At 42.5% G+C, this 18237-nt stretch overlaps 1 protein-coding gene and 1 long non-coding RNA gene across 3 annotated transcripts in view; one reads left to right on the forward strand and one right to left on the reverse strand.

Moving 5' to 3' along the window:
• The window catches only part of MEGF10 (multiple EGF like domains 10), a 177518-nt gene that overhangs the window by 89351 nt on the left and 69930 nt on the right, over positions 1-18237 (forward strand). The window lies entirely within an intron of this gene.
• LOC123385654 overlaps positions 3818-18237 on the reverse strand; it is a 31718-nt gene continuing 17298 nt past the window's right edge. The window contains exon 3 of the long non-coding RNA XR_006598592.1: positions 3818-3930. This is a non-coding gene — a long non-coding RNA (uncharacterized LOC123385654). The remainder of the gene's footprint in view (positions 3931-18237) is intronic.

Genomic DNA, 18237 nt, shown 5'->3' on the forward strand with positions numbered 1-18237 from the left:
AAGGTTACTTCCATGGTAATTAAAATTTACCACCTGTTGCCTTTAAATCAGAAGTAAAATTGATATTTTCAATGCTTAGTATGTTTATTTTTCTCTGATATCTGGTACGCAAATAATCAGTACTTGCTCAGAAAATGTTGGGGAGAAATATTGGTCATAACTGAAAATTCACAAACATTTTGGTATTAAATCAAATAGTAATATGGTATATAATTTGTGTCCATTATGTTAGAATTATAATCCTATAATTCTATAATTAGAATTAGATTCTATAATTCTATATAAGTCTATAATTAGAATTATTATAATATAGAATTCTATAATTCTATAATTTTATAATTAGAATTATAATTCTAACATAATGGTATTTTGGACTATGAACAGCTTGCGCTTAAAACCTAGTATTCTTTATTAAGAGGATTAGGCAGTGGAATTTCATATAATACAGTTGCTCTTCTAAATTTCACAGTTAAAACTTTGGTTTTCTGGCTAGCTCGTTGCCGCGCGTGTAATTGTGGCTACTTCCTGTCTCTTCGTACTCCCTTTTGCTTTGAAAAACGTGAGGGGGAATCAAAGTGCAACTGAATTTTAATGCCCAAAGTATTACGTTTAGAGAAAGGAAAGAATAGTTTTAAAAATTAGCAGGATCGGATGACAACACAAATTCAGCCTCATTTCATACATTACTATTTTCTGAAACTAGTTTGAAGGGATTTCAAGCCATTTGGATAAAACGGTTTTAAGAATTCTTACTTGCTTATAATTGGAATCGGGGAGATTACTGTTTATCTTGTTGAAACTACTTGTTTTAGGCTTGTGATCTCTTGGCTGTCCCTAAAACAGCATTTCCAGGACTAGTCCCTTGTGCTGCCTGTGCACAGAACATTCTGTGTGAAAGAGCCTTTTTATTGTATCTTCAACAGGGAGTGTGTGTGTGTGTGTGTGTGTGTGCGTGCGCTCGTGTGTGTGTGTGTGTGTGTGTGTGTGTGTGTCTTTCTGCCCCTGAAAGGCTTCCAATTCCAATGGATAACTGTCTTGCAGGGTTTTGTTTTGCTTCTGCTGGAGATCAGGAGGAAAGTGGGCATTTTGTTCACATGCCGCAGAGGCAAATGTTTGGGATGTGGGATTTGGCTCACAGCCATTTTTCTGGCCGACTGACCTCAAATGCAATGTTGCTTTCATTAACTTTTCCAGCTTAAAAATCAGTTGCGCCTCCACATTTTGAAGAAAAAATAACTTTATTATATAAACTAGTGGCAATGAAAAGAGTGGACGTATTTGAAAAGTGAGATTTGTTACTAATTCCCTGGCAAGTATGTTGCAGTGGTTATTCAGAGTTAGTTTACGAAGAACTACGCCTGCCTCAAGCTGAGAGAACAGACCAGATGAGTGTTTGTGTGAAGAAAAGGCTACATGAGTTTCAGACTTTCCAGAACTGATTTAGGCCTTCTAGAAAACAAACTGTTGCCTTATTTTGGAGGTGAGGCTTTCTAAAACGTAACTTGTTGCTTTCTTTTGGAATTTACTGATTTTTGCATGAAGCTTCTAGAATTCTGAGGACACCTCTTCTTTCTGTCCTAGAATACGATATTGATGCAAGGTTAAGTCTATTCTTTACAACTTATGTTTTGGCTTTAAAATGAACAAAAGCATAAATAAACACAGTCTTCAAAGGTGCTCTGAGGAAAACATTTCTGATACCTTTTTTAAGCACATAAGTAAATGCTGTTCTGAGCTAGAGCGCTGTGTCTTGTTACCTGGGTTTTGTCTGCAGCAGTGGCTTTAATATCACTTGTTCGAAGGTGTATAGTTTAATTACTCTAGGCCAAATAATTCCTGAAACAAAACGCACGCTCGAGTAATCTACTAAGTAGCACAGTTTATATGACCTCCTTTCCAAAGATTCTATTTCTCTGTCCCCTCCTCTCTGGTTATTATTATGAACACAGTGGATGATATATATTAGATCCATAAAATGATTGCCTTGATAATCAGACTAGTTGCTTGCATCGGTCAGGGTCCAATCCGGAGACAGAAACGACAGAAACTTTTTTTTAAGCAACCTTTTTTATTTTGGAACAGTTTTAGATTTACGGAAAAGTTGCAAGATGGCAGAGAGTTACCATATGCCTGTATCCAGTTTTCCCCCTTGTTAATATCTTGCCATTAGTTTGTCAAACTGACATATTGACACAGGGTTTATGAAACATTTTTAACTATAACAGGGGACTGGCATAATGAAGAATTGGCTAGTAGAATTAATAGCGCTCGAAAGAACACAGGAATAGCAGATTTAAGGAGCAGCCGCTACTTCTAGGGCTGAGACAGGATGTCCAAAAGGAATCCCCACTAGGGCTGGGATCCAGATGTTCTTAGAGAAGGTACACCACAGGTCACCGAGCGGCAAGAGGCTGTACTATTCTGGTAGAACTTGATGGACATCTGCCCTCTGGAATTTGCTAGAAATCTGCACTATAGGATGTTTGGGAAAGCTGTTTGGGGAGAAGTGTCTTATGAGACGTGCTCTGCTACAGAAAAGGCCCAGAGGGATGCCAGCGGAAGTTGTTGGCTGACAGGTGCTGCTAGCCACTAGCTAACTCACCTGCTAGCGTAGGAGCTGGGTGCTGAGAAGTGGCCCATGCTTCTGGGAGCCAGGAGCTGGGCTGGAGAAGCTGGTCGTGCTGCAGAAACTGGGCACCATGCAAGATGTAGGTGCTACGGAGCCGGATGCTGGAGAAGTGCCTCCCCCTGTGCTTGCTTGGCAGGAGCAGGGTGCTGGGGGAGCCACCTGCCCTGTAGGAGTCAGTTGAGCTAGCAGGCTGGAACCACCAAAGAAAACTTTCCTCCTGCAGTGTCTCTCTAGCGCCCTCTACAGATTGCTTAACATTTGGTCAGTTGGCAAAGTAAAACTATTTAAAGGGCCTATATTGTCTTTTGTAGAGCACAGGTTAATGGATAAATTTAGCACCGAGAGCCAATAAACTGATAACTACTGTTACACCCAGTCCTTTGTTTGCTGAGCTCCTCTCTGCCCATGTGTACACACATGCGAATTCTTGTACGTCAAGGAAACAGCCCTCCATTTCCACCCAACAAGATGCAGCTCTCCGTCTTACAAGTGAAAACATTCTCACTCTCTTTCCGAAGTGAGGAGATAACAAGACCCAACAGTTACATAGCCATTATGGATGACATGATTTTTTCCTCAAATTCTGTCACGGTTCCACTGAATAGTGTGTTTGCTGGACTAAAATTGACTTAGAACCGCTTGGATAGAAAATAAAGTGGAAAGAGAGGGGAAAACAGAAAATAGCATCTACAAACAAACACATACATAGAACAAATGGAAGATATTAAAAACTGCTGCAGGCCTCCTTGCTGTCATTTGTCACAAGGCTATAACTGTACATACGGCTTCCTCTTTCCACCCCTCATTCTGTATTTTCCCCCTCCTCCCTCACACCTCAGCTGCTTGGGGTTCTTTACCTGGTGGAGCAACCTCAACCTTTATCCCCCTTGAAGGATCTGAATCTCCAGTTGTCCTGCCCCCCCCTTTTTTTGGGTTGATTTCTCTGTTGACCTTTACTTCTGGGCATGGAAATACTTCTTAGGAACCCACGGAATCTCTTGGCTTCCAGACATGGTTCTCCTTTATCCTACTGTGCAACCCAATTTCTGCCTGATAATCAGGATCATTCACTCCAGATAATCAGATGGCAGTAAATCAATACCTGTCACACACAGCTATCTCTGGGTGTGTGTGTTTTTTCTTTACTAATGTACGTGGTAGAATAAGGAACAGGTACTTTCACAGGTGCAGGTTTACAAAGGCTTCCCTTGGAGATTTAATCTGACCGTTTACTTTGTCCATGGACGGATGGATTCCTGTCTGTGATGTACAGACAGTCTTCCTGGATCTCAATGTATTCTCTGTATTAAAAAAAAACAAACAAACAAGTGTGTCAGAAGACTGTACAAAGTTTCTTCCCCTGGAGTAAAATCATGATTTATTTGACTGAACTCAGACATATTGCTTCTTTTAAAATTTGATTAAATGATTTAAAAAAAAAAAACCTCACTCATATTTTACTTTTATTGGCATTCTAATGCATACCCTAGCCTATATGACATCAATCTAACCTACCTCCATCTCTCCCTTCCCTCCTCTTCCCCCTCTCCCTTTTCCTCCCCCCAACATCCATCTCTCCATCCCTTCATCAATCTTCTATCCCTCTTCCTCTTTCAGGGCATGAAAAACAACTCCTAGAAGGCAGGCGCTGTGTGTTATTAATCTCGTTAGCCTCCATTGTGCCTGGCATGTGGTTGGAGCAGAGTGAATGGTTGTTCTATTTAATTAGATTGAATGAGCTGTATGATTCCATGAAGGTCATCCGCATGTTCATGGTGTGAGCTTTCATTGAGTGATTGCTGTGTGCAAGGAACTGTATTGGATGCTGGGGATAAGGAAACGCATGTGGAGCTTTCGCTGGCCTCACAGAGCTCACGGCTTCGAGGCAGGTACACAGAACAGAGGTGGCTGGAGAAAGCCAAAAATGGCACTGGGTACGGGAGTGAGAACTGGATTTGGCATGAAGAGGAAAGAAGGGCTGGCAGAGATGTCAAGAGGTGTGTGGAATCAGGGAGCTAGTGGGCAAAGGTGGGGAGAGCTTGAGGGGGTTCGTATCTGATGACCTTTCTTTGGGTAAACTGGCAACAGAGACAATCTGCCGACGTGAAAGGGTGCCGGAGTTGGGTCATAATGATGATGATGATGACGGTAATAGTCCTTGCGTCCTTGGCATGTGCACAGCATCACCGCAAGGGCTTTATAGGAGTCACGTTTAATACTCGTGGCAGACGTGACATGGGTACAATTCTTGTTCCTATTTTACTGATGAAGAAGCAGACGTGCCAAACAATTAAATGACTTGTCTCAGTTTAAACACCGACTAAATGGTGGAGGCATAGTCACATCCCCTTTATGGCCAGTCTTTTTAACCACAAGGGTACAGTGCCTCGTGAAATTGGAAAGGAGGTTTGATTAAAGTGTCAAGGGTCCGTGGCCCTGAGAGGAATGAGAGCAGGAGGCAGGGGCTGACAGCACCAGACAAATGTGAAAATAAGCCTCCTGAGGGGCACCTGGGTGGCTCAGTCGGTTAAGCTTCAATTTCGGCTCAGGTCGTCATCTTGTGGTTTGTGATTTGAGCCCCGCGTCGGGCTCTGTGCTGACAGCTCAGAGACTGGAGTCTGCTTCGGATTCTGGATCTTCCTCTCTCTTTCTGCCCCTCCCCTGCTCATGCTCTGTCTCTCTGTCTTTTTTCTCTCAAAAATAAAAATAGTTTTTAAAAAAAAGAAAGAAAAGCCCTCTGAGAGATGTCAAAGGCACACTCTCAGAGATGATGAATTTTAAATGACACCCCTTTGGATGTTCTCATTTTGTAATTTTTCATTTCCTCATTTATAATATTAAGAATGTTGGGCAAATTATACTTACGATCCCTTTCCAACCTGTGATTCTATGTGTGGTTTTCTCTAATACTTACATATATGCAATCCCTGAGACCTTTCTTTGTTTTGGAAACCCTTTAAAGCTTTTGCATGAGTAGCAGTAACACATTTGTTCTCTCAATCTATATAATCCTGTTTATGATTTTTCTAAACGTCTATAGAGAAATGTGTTTCTCCTCTGGCTATAGGGCACTTCCAGGATGCAAGGGAGAGCCCTAAATCAACCAGTAGCCCGCAAATAGCTTTCAAAGCTTGTTCCGCAGGCTTCTGAAATGAGTACCAAGTAGAGGCAAACCTGGAAATTAATTTCGGTTTAGAAATTCGAAACTGGGGCTTATTTAGCCACCGATAGCGTTTCTGGTTAAATGTACTTGGAAGCAGTAAAAATATGCCTGGGAGGCAAGACTAGCTCAAACATTTTCAGGTACAACATTAGGAACACTGATAACCTTTTATATAAAGCAGGCGTGCTGTGCAGCAGGGAGTAAGTAATAAGACTTTGCCTGCGGGATATTCCGATCGGGGAATCCATTTGAAGGATAGCGCAAGCCAGAAATCGTGAGACACAAAAAGCTGGCTTATTCCCCAGCAAGGTCTGCTGCAAAGCTCTATCGACTGGACACAATAGTCGGATCGATGGTGTCTGGGAAGAGAAGACGCTCAGAACCCAGTCCTCACAGTGAGTCGTTAACATGCCCAATCGCGCTGTCAGAATTACTTTAGAAATCGGGTTGATGAAGCAGCAGGACTAAGAGATCTTTTGGGCTCACTGGCGTGGGGGCAGGGGCATTGATGACAGGTGGGAAGGACGGAGCTGGGAAGGGTTCATCAGACCCGCCTGAAGGCAGTTTCGCTGATGGACTGCCCACATCTTTCCATAGAGGTCATGAGCACAAAATGCGGACTTGGCCTTTCCGAAGGACGCTGAAAACTGGGCTGTTCTCGGTTTCTCTCTGGAGGGTCAGGGAACCTCCTCCCCCTGCTCCCTCTAAACCCCGTGTTGGAGCTGAATTGCAGGAGTCCTGGCTGCTGTCCTTTCGGTGCTGTTTCTGGGCCTCACGTTCCTCGTGCTGAAATAAGGATGAGACGATCTAACCGTGAGGATTAGATGACCCCGTAGCTGTTCCCTGCTCGGCATTGTACCTGGTACTTACTTGCGATTCTTTGTGTGACAGATGTGGCTTCCACTAGACTTCAGTGTGTGGGTGGAACAGTGGATGGAGACGCTCGTTGTGGACATCTTGTTTAGTCCTGGAGGCCACCCCCTTGCTTAGCAGAAGCCTCTCTCTGTCCACAGTTGCTGGGCACGAGGTCCCCCAGACAGAGCCCTGGTGCAGTTTCCTGCATTATTCTCCACCTCCGGACGTGGATGTCCTTACCAGATGGATTCATGTCTGGTTTACATTCTGGCTTACTGAGAACACTGTAGACGTTTACGTTACTTGCGCTAGTCCACACGCGGCGGCTGTTAAAGACCAGGCTTGGCTGTCATGTTACTAAACTCCGTTCCGTATCATGTATTCATGTGTTTCCTTTTTCTTTTCTTTTCTTTCCTTTTTTTTTTTTTTTTCTTTTGGCTTTCTTCAATATCCCTCCACATCTGCTTATCAGAAAATCTTGGTTCAACCTCAAAATATAAAAAGATCTAAGCTTTTATTTAAAAAAAAATTTAACGTTTATTTATTTTTGAGAGAGACAGACAGACAGAGACAGAGAGCAAGTGGGGGAGGGGCAGAGCGAGAGGGAACCACAGCATCCGAAGCAGGCTCCAGGCTCTGTGCTGACAGCTCAGAGCCTGACACAGGGCTCGAACTCATAGACTGTGAGATCATGACCTGAGTGCTACCTCTCCAATCCATGTCACTGCCCTCTTTTAATCGGTGCTCACCCAATAGCCTCTGATGCTACACCTAATTGGGCCCAACTGGGGTCAGTTCTCTGTAGTGACCCCAGAGTGACCTTGCAAAACTGTTCTATAAAACAGAACTCCCCAGTATTTCCCAAGATGGAATCATCGCCAAAGCTCTTTTTGACCTGTCCCACCCCTATGCCATCTATCCCTTGTCATCACACTTTCTCTCTGGGTATCGTACTACCCAGCCCTCTCCCTTCCTCTCATGGGACACACTGGTTTCAAAAAAATTTTTTTTTAATGTTTATTTATTTTTGAGAGTGCGAGCAGAGGAGGGGCAGAGAGAGAGGGAGACACCGAATCCGAAACAGGCTCCAGGCGCTGAGCTGTCAGCACAGAGCCCAACGTGGGGCTTGAGTCCACAGACTGCAAGATCGTGACCTGAGTTAAAGTCAGACGCTTAACCAACTGAGCCACCCAGGCGTCCCCACACTGGTTTCATTTCTCCCTTTGCCCTCGATCTTCCTTCAACCTGGAATACTCTTCTCCCTAGATCTTTATGTGGCTGGCTTCTTGAGGCCAATCAGGTCTCAGCTTTCCCCAACCTTTATATATAAAGAGTATTCCCCATGATTCTTGATCACATCTCCTTTTTAATTTTTTTATGGCACTGAAAATATCTTGTTTTGTTTTCTTTTGTTTTGGGACTGTCTTTCCTTCTGGGACGTAGGGCCCCTAAAATTTTGTCTGTTGTTTTCACTGCTCTGTAGCTAATTTACTCACTTAATGTCCAGCACAGTACTGGGCACACAGTAATGCTCAATATATATTTGTGAAAGGGAGGAATAAAGGCATAAATGTTCCAGGAATAGTAACGGATATAAAAGCGAGACATGAGAGATGAATAAGACTCTGACTCTTTGTTCAAGGAGCTTTCAGTTTAACAGGGATTGGAAGTATGTGCCCAAATATATAAGCAAAATATCCAGAGAAGTTAAGAAGGAAGTGATCATAAGTCTTCTAGAGAAAGGGTATGACCCTATGAAGGGTTCTTCTCTTCAGTGGCCTTAAGATAGTTTGGGTTCCTGTGGCTCTTGGCTATGTGTAGAGAGGGCCCATTCTTCCTTGGTGACTTAGCAGAAGATTCCTTGTCCATAAACAGTCACCTGCAGTGAAATCATAGACGCCAGGTGACATGTACTCGATGTGGTTTCCATGAACTATTAGGCAGTGGGGATGTGGGAGCTCCTTGGCCTCAGGAGAGGGAAAGCTATAGTACCAACATCAAGGTTACTACTTGTAGAGGGGTGAGGCTTCTGACACAGCGGCCTCAAGACTAAGAAAGGTGTTTGTAAGTCCGCCCTCATTCCAGCAGGTAACGCCGAACGGTTCTGCCATCTAAACTTCTGCGTATTATGTCTCAAGGTGGGGATTTTGTATGACAATGTGGAACTTAGTGAAATGTGTACCACAATGGAGTAGGAGCAGTAAGAAATTAGACAAAGAAATTCAGACTACAAATTATTTGCAATCACACAGCAACCAGTTTCTGACAGCACAAATGTGTTTCCTGGCTGTTGTGCTGAGAGTGAAATAATGATATGTATTAGGCGGTCCCGAAGCCTTATTTGTCACCATACCTGTAAAATGGGTGTGCTGACACTTGAGTTTAGTAGAACTACTTACATTTCATCTTACGGAGTTATGTTGTTAATTGGATAAAATATTTAAGTGCTGTGGTGTATTATGTAGTCCGGTATCTTTCGCCAATTATACATGATTTCTTATTGTTTGCGATTGTATGAGAGAATTTTTTTAAAACACGTGAAAATTTCTTCAAGGCAAACAAGAAAAGGGGCCCGTCACTGTGTTTTTCTTTCTTTTGTCAAAATCATCTTTTAATTCATCGACAACTTCATTGATTTTTAAAAGTTTGAACATTTGTACCTGTATACTAGAGAAATTAATCACATTTGCCATGTTTAAACTAAAAACGCAAAGAAAGTAGGGGCACCTGGGTGGCTTAGTCACTTGAGTGTCTGACTCTTGATTTCGTCTCAGATCATGATCCCAGGAATATGAGATCACGCTGAGCGTAGAGCCTGCTTAAGATTCTCTCTCTCTCTCTCTCTCTCTCTCTCTCTCTCTCTCTCTCTCTCTCTCAATCTGTCCCTCTTCCCCACACTCTCTCCCTGAAATATTCTTTGAAAAGTATAGAAAGTAATAAGTGATAAAGACTATTCCAACAGAATAAAATAGAAGAGGTTGCAAGAGAAGCCTAGCTCTTGAATCATAAATGATAGGATCATCTTAAACCTCTGCGAAAGCCTAATGTTTTACTACTCACCACTATTCCACAAAACTAGTGAAAGTAACTTCCAAAGAAAGTTTAAATTTCAATGGAACTGCTTGCACTGGATGTTGGTATCTAAATTGTGAAGTTTTGTTCATACATTGAAGAAAAGCAGCCCCTTAAAAAAAAAAAACCTTATGCTGTAAAATTAGTAATACATAAATCACATTTATCCATGTTATCCATTAGTTCTCAGAATAATTAGACCACATCAAAGTGAAAAACTTCTTCAAGACAGAAAATGTCTTAAGCAAAGTTAAATAGAAGCAGGGATGGGAAAAGATTTTTGCAATGTATAAAGCAAATGATTAGTATATGGAATTCATGAAGAATTCCCACAAGTCAATAAGAAAAACCCCTCAACTTTAGAATGGGCAGCACAGTAAGATAATTTAGAGACCAGGAAACCCGATCGGCTAATAAGTTTATGAGAATACGCTTCTCTTTGTCATAATCAGCGAAGTGCATAGTAAATGAACAAGATGTCATTTTTTGCCATCAGATCGGCAAAAGTTAAGAAGTCTGTCAGCACCGCATGTTGGCAAGGATGTGAAAGGAAGATTCCATATACCGCTCCCATGAGGGTAAATTGGCAGAGTAACTTTAGAGAGCAATTTTCCTGTCTCGAGAGTAAAATTCTAATTTGTGTGCACCATAGGATCCAGGAATTCTACTCCTACTCCTTTGTCATTTGTCTACAGACCTTGCAGAAACCTTTGCTTTGCTTAAACTGGGGGATCTATTCTTTCCATCTTTGTAACAGTGAAAATTTGGGAACAACAGATAATGGCCATGAATAAGGAGAAATAGAAGTTTGTTACAGGCTGTTAATATGGAGGAATGCTGTGTAGCCATTCATTCCTATAAATTGATATACAGTATTCTGTGCTAGCAGATGTGTGATATTAATTGATCTCAATACCATCAGACAGGGCAGAAAAAGCAAGATGCACAGTGATGTATACATTTCATGTAAAACTAATAACTACATGAAATGATACAGTTTATTATTTCTGGACACACACAGACTAGCAGGATGCAGGTTAAAATCATGCGGTTACCTCTGAGGAAGGGGCAGGGAGAGACCTGGGAACCAGGCACAGAGAAGACAAAGGGGACTTCATCTCTCATATTTTATTTCTCGCATCAAATGATGAAGCAAAGGGGACGTAGCATTCCCAACTGTTAATTCTAGGTTGTGTGTGCACGGGCCTTTGTTACAGTATTACTTGTAGTCTCCCATAGCTAAAAAAAAAAAAAAAAAAAAAAAAATTTTTTTTTTTTTTTTTCCCAAGAAAACTGTATATTTTCCAGACCATCCAGGGAACAGTGAGGGCTGGGGGTCTAGTTTCCTCACTGTGGGATTTTAAGCAAACATTTAAGGCTTCCGCCCTTTGACTCTCACGTCCGGAATGAAGAGCTTTAGTACTTGCCCAGTGGTGGTGACGAGTGCTTACTCTCCGGTGCTCCCCTGAAGCCTCACCTCGCCTGGAAACCTTCTCCCCATCCCTCCTTTCCTCTGCCCAAAGGTTCAGTACACACATAACATAGATCCTCTGTGTCCCTCGAGCATCCTGTGAACTGTAACACCTAGCACGCCTGCTTTGTGATAAGTCTCACTGGGGACCAGTCTCTTCCAGCAGATCAAGAAATCCTGCTGTGGAACATGTCAGGCAGGATCAGGTAGTGTGTGTTCCTCAACAAACAGAACGTCGTGGCCTTAGAAGATACTTAATACATGTTTCATGAAAAAAAAAATACATGAGCAAAAGAGCAAAAATACGGCTGGACTTTGTAAAGCAAGACACCCTGTAATGGTTCCTGAGGTTTTTATTATTCTTTTGACTTCAGTGGATCAATGTAATCCCCCCAAATCCTTCACTTAAGCCGAGCCTACATTTTATAGCCTTGAGATTTTCCTGCACCGTGAACAGGGTCATCAATATGCTTTCATTGAGAGACATCAACGTTTATATTTAGACACATTAAAGAATAAACATTTCACGCCCTTTTTTTCTGCTTCATAATTTGAGATAAGCATTCGCTGCAGTTCTACAATGATATTTCATGCTTTGAAAATTCATTTAACAAACATTTTTTTTTTAAAAAAAAGAAGAATAAAGGTTTTCTCTCAGCCACTGAATAATATTAATATCAACAGCACTGGGTGGTTGTCCACAGTGATCGTTGGCTCTCTGTCAGCTCTCCAGTGGCTTTTTTGACATGTGAAGGACGTGAGGTTTTAGTGCTTTCAGAGGATCTGGAAAATACATTTTTATTGTTCTTCTTCATGGATGGAGAAGCTTTACAAAGTTGTTTTATTTTTAAAGCACTTGATGTTTTGAATGAGGGTCTTTTCTTCTGCATTAACAAAGGGAATGACATACCGTAGCCTTGTTAGCCTGAAGCGAAGGGAATGAAATCACACGGAGATAAAAGAACTTGAGGGAACCAGAGCTTAGGAAGAAAGGGTGTATATTTCAAGAAGAACCATGTTTTGCTATCCTTTGAGACAGTGGAAGTTTATTTTGGTCGCTCCTGAAACTCCGTAGAGCGATTTTCCTGAAAGTGACTTACTTGTGCTTTGTCTGTATGTATTAGAATGTGAAGGGCTGAACGTCTTCCCTGTTAATTTCTCTCCTAGTCACAGATTGCCCTGTGTTTAAAGTCAATGGTGAACATTACAGCAAAATACCATACAAAAATACATTTTCAAGTCAGTATGGCTGACTAATGTATCCTAAAAGATACTTGACATTTAAATGTTAAGGGCACTTAGTCTTAGTTTCTTCAATCAGCAACCCTGGTGAGGGTAGTTATATATTATAAGCTGACATCACTTTCCCGATGATAAAGCCTAGTTCCCAGATTCCATATATTATCCTGCTGGAAGTATCTGGGACAGATGTATCCACAAGCTTCTCAAACCCCATGCGGTTCTACGATTTGACTTCTTATATACTAGAGGTCAAATCCAAGACAAATAAAAACAAAATAAAACAACAACAAAATGCAGACCACTCATCATTTCATCTGGGATTGGTTTAGACCTAACACAAGTGCACAGAATTGGCCACTTGTGTTGTTCTCTGTAATTTAGAGCCAGTCGCTTTAGAAAAGCATCTTGAAGTTCAGTGTGGGTTTCAAGGCTGCTGCTCTTGTCTTAGTGGGCATAGAGAGGCTGAGGCAAGATCAAGTCAGTGGTTTTGGTGCCTAGTAATACGGCAAGATTCTGTAGGTTTTATTTATGGCCACCTATTTCTTTATGCGAAGGGGAGGATTACTCAGGAGTTCATGCGTTGTTTCCTGGTTCCTCCTTTTACTTTTCTGGCCTCCAGGTACCCGCCTACCCCTCTGGGCACACTGGTCACCCGCAAGCGGGAAGTTTCTAAATCCAGTTTCTATCTGGCAAGTAAAAATAGGATGTCACCTAGCACTGGGTTTCACTGCAGGCCTGAGCTTTTTCCATTCGGCTTTATGAAAATGGTCAAAAGGGATGACACCCCACCTCGTCTTTTACTTTGCGGAGTTTGTGGGCAATTTGTTTTTGAAATTCACATTGGGAGAACCAAGTTGTGCCTTTGTCATGAATGATTCATGCAAGGCAGACAGTACAAACCAACGACAGGCCTGTTATTCTAGCTTTATGTACAGCTGGCGGATGTTTCTCTAGGGTGGTTTTTTTTTGTTGTTGTTGTTGTTTTTTTTTACGGGGGTGGGATATTCCAATGTGCTGACCATGGAATAAAATTTCTGCTATACTGGATCCATGCTGTGTCACACATACCAAAGGTACGTTTTGTGTGATTAGTATGTCCCACCATTCCCATGTGACAGAGAGAGAATTAAGTAGAACAAAGTTTGGGAACTTGCTCAAGGTTCCATGGTTATGAAGTGACAGTAGCTAGGGTCCAGGTCTGTCTGATGCTGAATGATTATACCCTTCCTTGAGCCAGCTCGTGATTGATGAAGGTCTGTAACAAGGTGAACTTGATGGTAAACATTACTCCTTAATCTAAGGGAAAAATGATTTCATCCTTTCCTTTTTTTCTGTTGTCGTTGTTGAGGAATGTTGTGGCTGAGGCAATGTATTCATGTGCCCTTGTTCTTTGCTCCAAAGCATCTCTCAACTTGGCATTTCTGTGTATCTCTCATTGTGCTCCTTTCTTTCATTCTTTCTCTACACAAAGACGCGAGATTTACTAAACTATCTGCTGTTTGTTCGAAGAATGTTCTTGATGCCACGTTTTTGTCGATACATGGGTGTCTGTGGACATGTTGAGACATTCTGCATCAAAACCATTCTGATGACACTGCTGTTAACACTTTAAAGCCTGGCAAATACCATTTTTAGGCCAAAAAAATATTTTTCAAACATCTGTGAGATGTTTTTGTCTTAGAACGTTCCCCTTTGAAAATCAGGGAGAAGCCGTGAACGTGCGCTGATGGCAGGTTTTGTCACCGTTGGGCATTAGTTGCCTGGGATGGCCTGATGGGGTACGGCAAGATCACAGCTTTGAGGCATTGACAGGTTCGGCTGAGTCCTTGCCACTGCCACGTGAATGCTAAGTGACTGAGCAAATTATCATCTGAGTTAATTTGGCACATGATGTGTTGGAATAATTATACCTGTGGCATTGAGTTATTGTGATATTTGAAAAAAATAGCTGCATAAGGCTCCCGCATGTTTGAAACTTGATGTATCTTACAACCCCTTCGTTCTCGTCCCATCCTTTGAAGGGGAGATTGGACTGAGGGTTTAACATGGGTCACGAGAAGGATGCCTTGGTGGCTCAGTCGGTTCAACGTCTGGCTCTTAGTTTCGGCTCAGGTCATGATCTCCCAGTTGGTGAGTTCGAGCCCTGAGTTGGGCTTTGCGCTGATAGCCCACAGTCTGCTTGGGATTCTCTGTCTCTCCTCTCTCTGTCTGCCCCTCTCTGGTTTGTTCTCTCTCTCTCTCTCTCAGAAAATAAACATTAAAATTTTTTTAAGTGGGTCAGGAGAGGAGAATGTTCCCAGAGGTGTTGAGATAGTTTTACCCGTTGGTCTCCTTGTGGAATGTGGATCTACATTCACGATCGATTCCATTCCTCTACCAAACAGACCACGAACGCTGGCCATGTGCCACATGGGTCTAGTTTTCAGTTTGGTGTGCTCCTAAAGCTAGTTGACATCAATACCATTTTCACAGTGAGCTTATTGGTTTTTTTGTTTGCATAGAATCATTATCAACTTACAGAAGCTCTTCAGATATGACATCTCCTCAATCGTATTTTCACTATGTTCTCACGACTGAAGTAATTTCCTAGTTCCAGTGCCCCTAAATAGTGAGTCATTGGCTAACCCCATGGGCTGGCTCAGTGACAGGTTTTGTCATTTGCTGCCCTGCCTTCATGGGTCATATCTGCTGAAATTGTGGGATATTATGTTTAAGCAAAATATATAATTTCACCCCTTCAGGAGCAGGATGGCTTCCTGAAAAATGCTTGGCCTTTGAATACGGATGCCCCCCCACCACCAGCCTGGTGTTTTGGGACACCTTACCTAAAGAGTCTCATCCTAAATATCCTCCGTGTGCTGAAGATGATAATGATGACCCACCTTGTTGTGATTGCTCTGAGGACCAGAAAGTGGTGTCTGAAGCATGGAGCACAGAATCTGGCACAATACAAAGGCCCAGCAGATCGAACCCTTGAAAAATCATTTTTTGCTTGCTTTTCGCATACTGCCAAAAGGATGTACAACGATTGCAGAGAACTTAGAAAAGGTGGTTAATGGGGCGCCTGGGTGGCGCAGTCAGTTAAGCGTCTGACTTCAGCCAGGTCACGATCTCGTGGTCCGATCTCGCGGTCCGTGAGTTCGAGCCCTGCGTCGGGCTCTGGGCTGATGGCTCGGAGCCTGGAGCCTGTTTCTGATTCTGTGTCTCCCTCTCTCTCTGCCCCTCCCCCGTTCATGCTCTGTCTCTCTCTGTCCCAAAAATAAAATAAAACGTTGAAAAAAAAATTTTTTTTTAAAAAAAGAAAAGGTGGTTAATCTAAATGAACAAAGGGAATATGAAGCATATTCTTAAGACCAAGAGATCCCCAGTGGTGCCATTTGATCATAGAGCCTCTCAATATCTGTCTGTCTATCTATCTATCTATCTATCTATTTATCTAAGTCTGTCTGTCTGTCTTTCTGCCTTTGTCATGCTCTTTCTTCTCCCTGACTCCCCCGATATTAGGTTCAGCCATATATAGTTGCTGATATTTGGCCTTTTGTGACCTAAATTAACAACACTTTCATCTAGTTCATTCGAATATATTGCTAAAATTGGATCATGTGGTACCATTTTAATCTGCTTTTTTACAATGAAGACATTGCTGATGTTTTTCAAGTTCATTAAATATTCTTCTATAATATCACTTTTAGATGATATGTAATGTTCCATTGTGTGATTATACCCGTCTCTTTTCACCAATCCCCCATTACTAGAAAATTAGATTGTTTTCAATTTTTTGTTGCTATAAACAGTGCTAGGATAAACATGACAGTTTTGGAGGGAGTAAGTATCATGGTTTAGAATGCAGACTAAAGGGGGCGCCTGGGTGGCTCAGTTGGTTAAGCATCCAACTTTGGCTCAGGTCATGATCTTGGGGTTCGTGAGTTCGAGCCCCGCAGCCGGGCTCTGTGTTGACAGCTTGGAGCCTGGACCCTGCTTCTGATTCTGTGTCTCCCTCTCTCTCTGCCCCTTCCTTGTTCATACTCTGTCTGTCTGTCTCTCTCTCTCTCTGTCTCTCTCTCAAAAATAATAAACATTAAAAAAAAAAAAAAAGGAATGCCAACAAAAGGCAGAGGTCTGTACTTCCCTGCTTCCTGCCTGTGTACCTATAACAAGTCACCTGGATCTCAGTTTCTTCTTCCACAAAATGGGCACAACTTCCAAATAGGACCTACTTCATGGGGCCATTGTGAGAATTCATCTGTCTCTAGTGCCGAGGAGAATGTCTGTGGGCACACTGTAAATATTACTAATGGATTAACTACTGTGAATCGTTTCTGTCATTATACACATATGTTTACTTCTTTTGGAAAAATATCTCAAAGGAGGAATTTATGACTGAAGAGCTCTCAGTACCCGATTCAAGATTAATTTCTAAAATAGGTGTGGTAATCCGCTCTCCCACAGAAGTGTGTAAAAGCGCTGTTTTCATGTAAAGGGGGAGGTTATCTCCATCACTGTACGTATCAGATTCATCGTTGTTGTGACCCCACCTCGTGACTGAGGGTGCGCGGTTTTTCATGGCTTAATATCCCTGAAGTCAGAATGCTTCCAACCATCAGAGTCACCCGGATAACTGCTGTGACATGCCAGTGTGGGACCTTCTGTTGACAACTGCTGAGATCAAGAAAGGCTGTCGGTGTGTCTTAACACCTGTGAAATTAATTAAGTCTTATTTGATAGGGAACAAGGCAAACATATATAAAAATTGTGATGTGAGGGCAAGATGAGCGTCATGGCAGATATATATATGGGTGTCTTCTTCAGAGAGCATCTCAGATTGGGTCTGAAAAGATGTACCTGAAGGACAGAGATTTCCAGGCTGAGCTTGGAAACCTGGGAAGGACTGATGGAGGGAGAGGACGTATCTAACACCTCTCCACATCTACGTGTTTCTATACCTACTTCTTTTGTCGTGCACAGGAAGATGATCGCCGCCATGATGCCGTAGAAGGGGGCATTCATGGACGTTCGCGATTTAAAAGCCTTGTGACTTTTGCATGCCTTATTCTCTCCACATGTAATATCTCCTACAGCTTCCCTCCCTTTCCAGTCCCCCGTCTTTCTCTGTACAAACCCTCCATGCTTTACCTAAACAGGGCACACTCTGCCTTTAGGTCTCAACTTAGACATTATTTTCCCAGCTCAACCACACCGTTTTGGGGTCATTCCTCTGTTTTCTGTTGTACCTTGTACCTCCCCCTACTGCTTATCGTGGGGTATTTTAGTGCCTAATAACTTAATGTGTCTGCTGATAACCTGTAAGCTTCCAGAAGCATGCGCTCTACCATTCTCCTTTGAATTCTAAGCCTAGCCCTATGGCTGGCACATGGCAGGTACTTGAGAGGTGTAAATTGAGTGAATTTCAGTACCCAGCCCATGGATGTAACCTGTGGTTACTGGTAGCCCTGGAAGTTATCGCCATAAGGGCTCCGGGGCGAGCCCATTGTCTTGCGAGGATCCAGTGCTCCGCTAGCTGTCATTAAGGGTTGTAGCATGGACGGTATACTTCTGATATTACACAGTAGTTTAAACTTCCTTTTATTTTCACCTTATTGTGAGAGCTTATTAGAGCATGCTATCCATGCTGCCTGAGACCCTCATTAAGCTTTCCCTGAAACAGATGCACGAATCTAGGGACATAGCATCTAGAGCCCATTTCTAGCTACCAGCACAGCAAGAGATGAAACTAGGAACACCTGGGTGGCTCAGTCGGTTAAGCCTCTGACTTCGGCTCGGGTCATGATCTCCCCGCTGGTGAGT

Source organism: Felis catus, chromosome A1, assembly GCF_018350175.1.
Source record: "Felis catus isolate Fca126 chromosome A1, F.catus_Fca126_mat1.0, whole genome shotgun sequence".
In the NCBI taxonomy this organism is placed as follows: domain Eukaryota; kingdom Metazoa; phylum Chordata; class Mammalia; order Carnivora; family Felidae; genus Felis; species Felis catus.